A 10,948-nucleotide genomic window follows, 5' to 3' on the forward strand; every position below is an offset into this window, starting at 1 on the left:
ATCTATCTATCTCACTCTTTCTTTCTCCCTTCCTCCCTATCTATCTATCTATCTATCTATCTATCTATCTATCTATCTATCTATCTATCTATCTATCTATCTATCTATCTATCTATCTATCTATCTATCTATCTATCTATCTATCTATGGTTGATTAAAAATGTTGATTTTAAATCTTCTGACCCTATTTGTCTTCCATATGGAGTAGGCGTGGTTTGAGGGTCGTAGAGAATGACGTCAACGGCGCTGTTCAAAGCGCGCTGGTGCTGGAGAGAAGCGCCACGCATCCGTTCTGCAGTCGCTGGAGCAGCGTGGACAGAAAGAAAGAGGGAACAAATATCGGATACTGGGATCTGATACCGAGCAGGAAATTCAGATTAGACCTTCGGGAAGCATGAAGTGTGAGTATGATTATTCCGAAAACAGGGGAAAGAGGGGAAAGTTGGGGAGGGGAGATGATGGGTGGTGTGGATGGATTTAGTCTGGATTTCTTCCACGTTGCCACTGTGGCACACACACACACACACACACACACACACACACACACACACACACACACACACACACACACACACACACACACACACAAGGTCTCATATTGTGCCCTATACATAAGATATAAACCACACAACATCTCGGATCCTTTGTATAATTTCCCTGATAGACTATCTGCCAATAAATTTGCATAAACGAGCTCATGATCTCTAAACAGGGGACTAAACCGCACCTTCCCTTTTGTCTTTTGTACCTTTGGTTTGTATCATTTACCTGGAAAGGTGTGTATAGGGTCTGACCCCAGTGGTCCATAAGCTTCAGTTACTCACCTTTTAATCATTATTAAATCACATCACCATCAAAAAGGTTCACATTAAAGCTACAGGAGATGTTCCACCCCAGAGACCAGGACAGAGCACATGTGTGTGTGAGCGCGCGCGCGTGTGTGTGTGTGTGTGTGTGTGTGTGTGTGTGTGTGTGTGTGTGTGTGTGTGTGTGTGTGTGTGTGTGTGTGCTACAGCTTTATCTCTACCAGCCTGTCAGTGTTTTGGCTACATGTGAAGGAAATCATTTGAATGTTGATTTGCATGCCTGTAAGACAAAGCCGGGAGCAGGTGTGTGTGTGTGTGTGTGTGTGTGTGTGTGTGTGTGTGTGTGTGTGTGTGTGTGTGTGTGTGTGTATGTGTGTGTGTGTGTGTGTGTGTATGCCAGCTTTTGGGACTGTGCAATAAGTAATAGACCAGTTTACAGTAGGTTTTAGCATCAGTTTTTTTTATTTATCTCTCATGCATCACTTCATTACACAGATAAGACCTAAAGGCTGTCGTCATGCACTAAATTAACAAATAGTGTAAAAAAAAGCTTGATTTTCTGTACGGAAGCTTAAATTCCTTTACTTCGCTCCAAAGAACTCTTTATATTAAAAAGGTTTTCTAGTGACCACAAAGAACCACTTCGACAGGCTAGACTTTGCTTTTGCATGTATTTACATTATTCTGCTATATTTGATCATTTTTTATTACTGTTTTTTTTAACAAGAAATTACTCAACAAATTATGAAGGAATGAAGGGACGAAAGCCGAAAAAGGTTCTTTCGATCGGATCCTTAAAATCGTTCAGAACGCTTCCGAATATGAAGAACACGTGAACGTTCTAAAAGTGTTCCACATTTTTTTTGGACCGTGTAAGTATTGTGTATAGTTTGAAAAAACCCAGCGTCGTTTTTGTTAAGGTTAGTTCAAACTGGGGGGCACGGTGGCTTAGTGGTTAGCACGTTCGCCTCACACCTCCAGGGTTGGGGGTTCGATTCCCACCTCCGCCTTGTGTGTGTGTGGAGTTTGCATGTTCTCCCCATGCCTCGGGGGTTTCCTCCGGGTACTCCGGTTTCCTCCCCCGGTCCAAAGACATGCATGGTAGGTTGATTGGCATCTCTGGAAAATTGTCCGTAGTGTGTGACTGAGTGAGTGAATGAGAGTGTGTGTGTGCCCTGTGATGGGTTGGCACTCCGTCCAGGGTGTATCCTGCCTCGATGCCCGACGACGCCTGAGATAGGCACAGGATCCCCTTGACTCGAGAAGTTCGGATAAGCGGTAGAAGATGAATGAATGAATGATTAAGCTATCATTGCTATAGTAACGACACATTCACAGAGACTCTAACGATAAGTCTAAGAATAAACAGGTAAAACATGCTATAAGAGTGGATTTGTGTTTACATAACGTTTATGGAAGTAAACGTGTGCCGTAAGTGAGAACAGGAAGTGACTTGATTCACGGATGACAAGAAATGGATAAAAACTAAATCATTGTGATGTAAGAGATATAAACAAACCATTTGTGACATTGATTATTTTCCTACAACAGCATAATATCCTGCCACGTATATTATATTATATTATATTATATTATATTATATTATATTAGTTTTATCATCTGTCCCTCGGCTACTGAGATCTTTAATTTAATAACAGACCTGCTTTGTGCTTTTCCAGATGTGTGTATTGTGCCTTGCCGTGTTTTCCAGATGTTTTACCGTGATGCTTATTCATTACTGCACCCAAACCCCGTGTCTCCTTATATTCAGAATGATGTGCGTTCATTTAAACTAAACAGATGAGGTGTGGTTCTGCCTGCGTCAGCAATCCTCTTTCCTTTTTTACACTCACTCGTACACACACACACACACACACACACACACACACACACACACACACACACACACACACACATGGCATATATGTGATGCAAAATAGGTTAACCCATGCACACTGCTAGGGATGACCTAAAAACTCTAGTCAGTGCTTAATATGACTCAATATCGATCTCATTCTCACTCTCTCTCTCTCTCTCTCTCTCATTCTTTCTCTCACTCTCACTCACACACACACACACACACATGGGCCCGCGCGGTAATAGTGTACCGTAAATCTCTAGACCAACCCCTACTGTTTAGCCTAATAATCCCACTGAGAGGAAGCGATGTGAGATTTAACGCTGTATAACCATAATGCACTGTGTCACTGTCTCATCCCAGGATATGTTTATTCTTCTGCTCTTGTATACTGTAATGATTTATCATCCTGCTATCCGCCATTGCACAGAAGAGGACATTGTGTGTCTCTTCCTCTTGTCTTTTCAGACGGGTTTTTTCCCTCCTTTTTTTTCCCCTACAGTCTACAGTGTACTGGCTATCTATCTATCTATCTATCTATCTATCTATCTATCTATCTATCTATCTATCTATCTGTCTGTCTGTCTGTCTGTCTGTCTGTCTGTCTGTCTGTCTGTCTGTCTGTCTGTCTGTCTATCTATCTATCTATCTATCTATCTATCTATCTATCTATCTATCTATCTATCTATCTATCATGGACATGTATAAGGGGCGTGTTCATTATCATTAACACACACGCATAGTGAAGGTGTTCATGTGATGAAAAGATGCTGTGTGATCACAGACGGTGCTGAAAGCTTGTATCTGATTGGTCAATAAGAATAAACAGATATGCTGTAGGAGTGGATTTGTCTTTACGTAACATTTATGGAAGGAATCTCCAGTGTCAGAACTTTGTGTCAGTGTCTTTGCTCCGGATCAGTCCGTGGTTCGAACACAAAGTTCACACTTTCAATAATTCTACAAAACTCCGGGCTCAAAAAAAGCCAGATACTGCAAAATAATGTAAAAAAACCCAACCAGCAGCTTTTCACTTCTCACCGCATGACAAACATGCATGGCCAACACGACCGCATCGGCTCTGTATTATCACTCCGCTGATGTCCTCCTCACCTCTTCTGTTTCTCACATCATTTCCCTGACACTCCATGTGCTACTTGTGTAACGAGGAACTTAACGATGTCACGATGTTGTCTCTTTACTTCCCGAGCGAGTGCGGACCCCGAATAAACCACCGGAGAAGCCTCTTAAGGGCCTTTTTGCAGCTGTTCGTCAGGATGGAGTCTGAATCAGAGAAAAAATATCATTAATATTATTAACTTGCTAACGGAAAAAAAAAATGTTGGCTGAGAGCAGAAGGCTAAAAACAAGATGCGTAAACAGATCGTGAACAGAAGTGTGTGTAGAAGTGATCAAGAAATCACCTGTGCATGGAGAAGACAGAGCTGTAATATAATACTAGATTTACATACGTTTATAATTATGATGCGTTCAGAAGGTTCTAAGTAATTAAAGGCGAGGTCTCTGATTTTTGAGAAATGCTTCAGAAAACCGAGTCGGGCCGAATAATAAACAAAGATTAAAACAAAAATCAAAACAAACGTGCAGCCAATGAGCAGAAAGGGGCGGGGCTTGTCGATATGGGTGGAGAGAGTGTTCGGCGCGCATGTGTGACATTAGCAGAAAGCGGTTTTAACATCGACATGGAGGATAAAAACAAAGAAAGAAAGAGAAGAAAGACTTACGATAAGGACAAGAAGTAGGACGTGTTAATATAGGATCAGCTTTCCAGCGCTGGAGAGAACTGAAGGAGCAGGAAGTTGGCCACATATTCACAGGTTGGAGTTTCCCGAGTCAATAACTCCTGAGCTAAACGCTGTTACTACACAAATAACACCTCTTTTCTATCGTAGTAATGTAGAGAGGCAGCTACAACCGCGTTTTGTGTAGTAACAGCGTTTAGCTCAGGAGTTATCGACTCGGGGAAACTCCGACCTGTGAATATGTGGCCGACTTTACTTAAGACGCCGAGGCGCTTTTTTCCTTCTCGATAGGTGAGTAACGTTGGTTTTGCTTTGTTACACAGAACTAATATATGCCTTTGTCCTTTACATGATTATGCTTGTGTGTCATTTTTGCTTGTTTGTTTATCTACAATCGTATTGTTCTTCCCTTCAGCTATGATAAAGACACGTTTCTTTCTGTTAGTCGCCCGGGTTACGTATGTATGTGTGGGCGGAGCTATCGATACAGGGGTGGGACCCGTTTGGGTTAGGGGCGTGTTTGTTTTGGTGATTTCAAATGTGGACATCGGCTTTCAAACAACGGAGACCTCACCTTTAAGTGTCGTTTGCAAATGAGTCGAATCCTCGATCGGATGATTCGGTTTTTACTCTCGGGGTCGTTGGTTAGTTCTTTGTAGATATCTTGGTAGTAAAATCAAAACGCCTCACCGGAGTCTGCTTTTTACCATCACGGCTGTTTTTTGAGCATGAATTGCGATTCTTCGGATTCGTCTGTTGACTCACGGCTGTGTGCACGAGGCAGTGTGACGTGATCAGAAAACAAGAGATCAGATATCAAGATAAAAAAAAAACACACACACAAAATCTTCATCCAAACATCAGTTTTCAACACTTGCAGTATTTCAAATATTTTATATAAAAGTTTTTATATGTACGTTGGTGCAGAAACTGGGATGAATCACTGCCGAACAATTACTGGGAAAATACCGCCGTGTTTATGGACAACAATACTGGTGCAGTGAATCATGAATCGTTTGGAAGATTAATGAGTCAACCCATTAGTAAAATGATTCACTGGAAAGAAACACAATTCGAATCGTTTACAGCATGAGACTAAGTTTCAGGTTTAAATTTATCATACAAAAAAAAAGCTTTACAAGATTAATACACTTCTGTGTGTGTGTGTGTGTGTGTGTGTGTGTGTGTGTGTGTGTGTGTGTGTGTGTGTGTGTGTGTGTGTGTGTGTGTGTGTAAATGTCATGCAGTGTAACCCCAGCGTACTGCACATCATTTCTCTGAGATGAGAAATGTCAGATTTATCTCTCAGTCCTTCCAGCGATGGAATTTGCAGAATTTAACCTTTTCTATATTTAAAGCTCGGGCTGAGGGACACGACGCTGTGATATCGACATTATTATGATGTCACTGTACGTAATGTTTTTTTGTTTTTTTTTTAAAACATACATAACATTTACAAACTTAGTATTGAAAGCAAAGAGTTTACACACTTTTTATTTTTAAAATTGTAGAAAGTATTTTTTAGTTCAATTTTATTAATCATTTTTATTAGAAAAATATTATCTAGTTTTTTTCTGGAATTAATTTAATTTTAGCGGCGCACGGTGGCTTAGTGGTTAGCACGTTCGTCTCACACCTTCAGGGTCGGGGGTTCGATTCCCGCCTTCGCCTTGTGTGTGTGGAGTTTGCATGTTCTCCCCGTGCCTCGGGGGTTTCCTCCGGGTACTCCGGTTTCCTCCCCCGGTCCAAAGACATGCATGGTAGGTTGATTGGCATCTCTGGAAAATTGTCCGTAGTGTGTGAGTGAATGAGAGTGTGTGTGTGTGTGCCCTGTGATGGGTTGGCACTCCGTCCAGGGTGTATCCTGCCTCGATGCCCGATGACGCCTGAGATAGGCACAGGCTCCCCGTTCGAATAAGCAGTAGAAACTGAGTGAATGAATGAATTTAATTTTATTTGTGTTTGCTGCACTTTAACACGACAAAGCCACACCGATGTTTATACAGTACAGACCAAAAGTTTGGACACACCTTCCAAAAGTTTGGACACACCACCTTTTCAACAGGACAACGACCCCAAACACACCTCCAGGCTGTGTAAGGGCTATTTGACCATGAAGGAGAGTGATGTGGTGCTGCACCAGATGACCCGGCCTCCACAGTCACCGGACCTGAACCCGATCGAGACGGTTTGGGGTGAGCTGGACCTCAGAGTGAAGGCAAAAGGGTCAACAAGTGCTAAGCATCTCTGGGAACTCCTTCAAGACTGTTGGAAGACCATTTCAGGTGACGACCTCTTGAAGCTCATCAAGAGAATGCCAAGAGTGTGCAAAGCAGTAATCAGAGCAAAAGGTGGCGACTTTGAAGAACCTAGAATACGACATATTTTCAGTCGTTTCACACTTTTTTGTTACGTACGTATATAATTCCACACGTGTTCATTCGTAGTTTTGATGCCTTCATCATTGAAGTGAATCTACAATTTTCATAGTCATGAAAATAAAGAAAACTCTTTGAATGAGAAGGGGTGTCCAAACTTTTGGTCTGTACAGTAAATATTGTGTTACTTCGTCGTAATTTCCCAGCAGGTTTTCTCTTTGTCATGTCATCTCACTGTGATAAAATAATCTCTATTAATCCCAGCCATTAATCTGTATTAATCCCACTGTGTGTTTTTTTTTTTAAGACCAGTTTTTCATCATGGCTGGTTAATTATTGTTCTACATCTCACCCTGAATCTGCTTTGTGATGATAAAAACACGTGTAAATAAACCCAGTTGTGTAAAATAATTGTGTAAATAAACCCGAATCGAATCAAAGCGAATTGAATCAAAGTGAATCAACGAGATATTTTATTATTCCTGATGACGGAAGAGTGATTTACTATCAGCTGTTTATAATAGTGAATAAAACCCCGAGGAGAACAGGGAGTGTTGTTTCGTTCCTCTCGTCTGTCGGGTGTGATATTGCTCTCTCGGTAGCCGAGTCCGAACGCTTCACACTTCAGCCGTGACTAAACTGACTGAGGAGAAAAGAGTCAGAATCAGAGACTCGATCCCAAATGGCAGTTTTTGATATCTGGTGCACAAGCTGCAGTGTAACAGTCATTATTTCATAGCGGTTAAGTGTAGGTGTGGAAACGCCGCCGTACGGAGCGAGACGAAAGGGATCAGCTTTTTAAAGCTTATTATATTGTTGCTAATAAAATATAAGAAATATGAACTCAAGCTGGGGGGGCACGATGGCTTAGTGGTTAGCACGTTAGCCTCACAACTCCAGGGTCGGGGGTTCGATTCCCGCCTCCGCCTTGTGTGTGTGGAGTTTGCATGTTCTCCCCGTGCCTCGGGGGTTTCCTCCGGGTACTCTCTTTCATTCTTTCTCTGAGTCTCTCTCTCTCTTTCACTCTTTCTCTGAGTCTCACTCTCTCTTTCACTCTTTCTCTTTCTCTGAGTCTCTCTCTCTCTCTCTCTCTCTCTCTCTCTCACACACACACACACACACACACACTCTCTCTCTCTCTCTCTCTTTCCCTCTCTTTGAGTCTCTTTCTCTCTCTCTGAGTCTCTTTCTCTCTCTCTGAGTCTCCCTCTCTCTCTCTTTCTCTCTAACTCAAGCTGGGGGCACGATGGCTTAGCGGTTAGCACGTTTGCCTCACACCTCCAGGGTTGGGGGTTCGATTCCCGGCCTCCGCCTTGTGTGTGTGGAGTTTGCATGTTCTCCCCGTGCCTCGGGGGTTTCCTCCGGGTACTCCGGTTTCCTCCCCCGGTCCAAAGACATGCATGGTAGGTTGATTGGCATCTCTGGAAAATTGTCCGTAGTGTGTGTGAGTGAATGATTGTGTGTGTTTGAATGAGTGTGTGTGTGAGTGAATGAGAGTGTGTGTGTGCCCTGTGATGAGTCTGCAGTCTCCACTGTTAGCTAACTGTCTTGGTACTAGATGGTTTCTTTAAAGGTTTAATGGATAATTAAAAGCTCCTGGACTGATACCTGGAACCCTTTCTGATAGAGAAACCCATTAAGAGCTTTTGTTCCTCCAGAACGACAACCAAAGAACTCACAGAAATGAAGAAACATACAGAATGTTTACATTTGCTGCACCACAGTAAAGTGAATGGGGCTAATCTCAGATAAAGTTTACAACCGGCTTGTGCTGACCAATCACGCGGCTGATGCAGCTGAGCCCCGCCCACAGGGCTTGTAACGAACCTTATTTTTTTTATTTTGAGCGAAAGCAAATCTAAAAATGGAAAGTAAAATCTTAAAAGCTTATTTAAAAGCTAAACTATCCAGAGAGAATGTGTTAAGATGAAGCTAATCAAGCTAGCATAACTTATACTGCAGGGAAAAGCTAGTCTAGGGAACAAAACTAACCCTGCAGACGTAGTCCTCAGAATTCTCTCTCTCTCTCTCTCTCTCTCTCTCTCTCTCTCTCTCTCTCTCTCTCTCTCTCTCTCTTTTCTTTCTCTGAGTCTCTCTCTCTCTCACTCCCTTTGTCTCTCTCTCTGAGTCTCTCTCTCTCTCTCTCTCTCTCTCTCTCTCTCTCTCTCTCTCTCTCTCTCTCTCTCTCTCTCTCTGTGTGTGCTGAAAGGGAATTCTCCTGATTATGTCAGCCATAATCATACACAACAGCAGGCTGGATTTAAGCTCTGACGTTTGGGGAGCTATTTTTGGGAGTTGTGCTTTATCTTGATCGGTGTGTGTGTGTGTGTGTGTGTGTGTGTGTGTGTGTGTGTGTGTGTGTGTGTGTGTGTGTGTACTGTAGTAAACACATGCTGTGAGGTCAGGTGTTAGTCGATCCTGTTGACGTACGTCTTTCGTCCGAGTTCAGTACAAATACAGTAAAAACACGAACACAGCTAATGTGTGCTAGCATTTCACCTGAGATTAGCATTTCACCTGAGATTAGCATTTCACCTGAGATTAGCATTTCACCTGAGATTAGCATTTCACCTGAGATTAGCATTTTACCTGAGACTAGCATTTCACCTGAGACTAGCATTTCACCTGAGATTAGCATTTCACCTGAGATTAGCACTTCACCTGAGATTAGCATTTCACCTGAGACTAGCATTTCACCCTAGATTAGCATTTCACCTGAGATTAGCATTTTACCTGATCTTAGCATTTCACCTGAGATTAGCATTTCACCTGAGCTTAGCATTTCACCTGAGATTAGCATTTCACCTGAGACTAGCATTTTACCTGAGATTAGCATTTTACCTGAGATTAGCATTTTACCTGCATTGTAAGTGTTTCTAAGGCTGTAGAGATCATTATTTTGCAAATACAACACTCATTTTTATAATGTGATAGGAACGATGTGTTGTGACGAACTTCGTGCAACCTCATGTCCGTTAGAACCGAATTAATGACAACGGGAGTTTTATAAACGTTCCCACAACACTGCTGCAACATTTTATTGGGGGAATGTTATAAGGTTAGCGATACATCGTCTCTGCCTCACGGCCCGTCGACTGAACATCTGATACGTACAGTATGGCACGCAAGATTGGAAAAACGTCCTGGATTTCCGGGAGATGTGTGTGTGGTGTCTGAAGCTCTGGCTGCACGAGTTGATCTGATTCACTACGCTTCAAAACTTCATACTAAAGATCCGTATGAACATCGTCCCAAACGTGAAGTTCAGTAAAAGTCCAGTCGCACGCTGCCTCTACACTCAAACACACATTCACGCTGAATAATTTTTATGTGTGTGTGTGTGTGTGTGTGTGTGTGTGTGTGTGTGTGTGTGTGTGTGTGTGTGATGGCTGGTGTTGGCAGTGCAGTGTAAGCAGCCTGGATGAACACAGAGAGATTATGTGTACTCAGCTGGTACACGGAGAAAAAGAAATAGAGGATTTGTGGGTTTTGTTCTGTTAATCTGTGTGTGTGTGTGTGTGTGTGTGTGTGTGTGTGTGTGTGTGTGTGTGTGTGTGTGTGTGTGTGTTAAAAATGTTAAAATCTGTGTAGGTTACCTGTTCACTGACCAAATATGTTCCTGGATCCCCCATCTGTTCTATACATTCATTCATGCTTTCATCTAACTGTCCATCCATCCATTTCTCCATCAATGGATCTGTTTATCTCGCTGTCCATTCCGTCCATCTATCAATCCATCCACCTGTTCGACTAGCTGTGGGTCCATTTGTTCATCCGTGCATCTATTCTTAAGACTATCGGTCTTTCTATCCATCCATTTATTCCTCAAACCGTCCATCCGTGTACTTTTTCATCTGGCTGTTCGTTACAACCATCCATTCATCCGTCCATCCATCCTCCGACTATCCAACTATCTGTCTGTCCATTAATTCACCCATCCAAATATTCTTCTGTCAGTTTGTTCATCCATCCATCTATCAGTCCATCTGTTCACCTGGCAGTATGTTCCATCCATCCAACTATACATCTGTCAGTCTGGCCATTTAGTCATGAATTCATCTATCCATCTACCAGCTCCATCCATACAGCTAAATAAATCCATCTGTCCGTCCGTCCGTTTGTCTACTTTTCATTCTATCTATC

General features: G+C 42.4%; 1 protein-coding gene and 1 long non-coding RNA gene across 2 annotated transcripts in view; one reads left to right on the forward strand and one right to left on the reverse strand.

Moving 5' to 3' along the window:
* Window positions 1-247: 247 nt before the first annotated feature.
* Window positions 248-10,948, forward strand: part of smpd3 (sphingomyelin phosphodiesterase 3) — a 51,730-nt gene continuing 41,029 nt past the window's right edge. Inside the window, exon 1 of the mRNA XM_027160222.2 lies at window positions 248-401. The gene's annotated coding sequence lies outside the window, so the exon portion shown is untranslated. The remainder of the gene's footprint in view (window positions 402-10,948) is intronic.
* LOC125139276 overlaps window positions 3,313-10,948 on the reverse strand; it is a 13,160-nt gene continuing 5,524 nt past the window's right edge. The window contains exons 2-3 of the long non-coding RNA XR_007138374.1: window positions 5,002-5,194; window positions 3,313-3,948 (exon numbers count right to left, since the gene is read on the reverse strand). This is a non-coding gene — a long non-coding RNA (uncharacterized LOC125139276). The remainder of the gene's footprint in view (window positions 3,949-5,001; window positions 5,195-10,948) is intronic.

This window comes from Tachysurus fulvidraco, chromosome 17 (genome assembly GCF_022655615.1).
Source record: "Tachysurus fulvidraco isolate hzauxx_2018 chromosome 17, HZAU_PFXX_2.0, whole genome shotgun sequence".
Taxonomy (NCBI): Eukaryota; Metazoa; Chordata; class Actinopteri; order Siluriformes; family Bagridae; genus Tachysurus; species Tachysurus fulvidraco.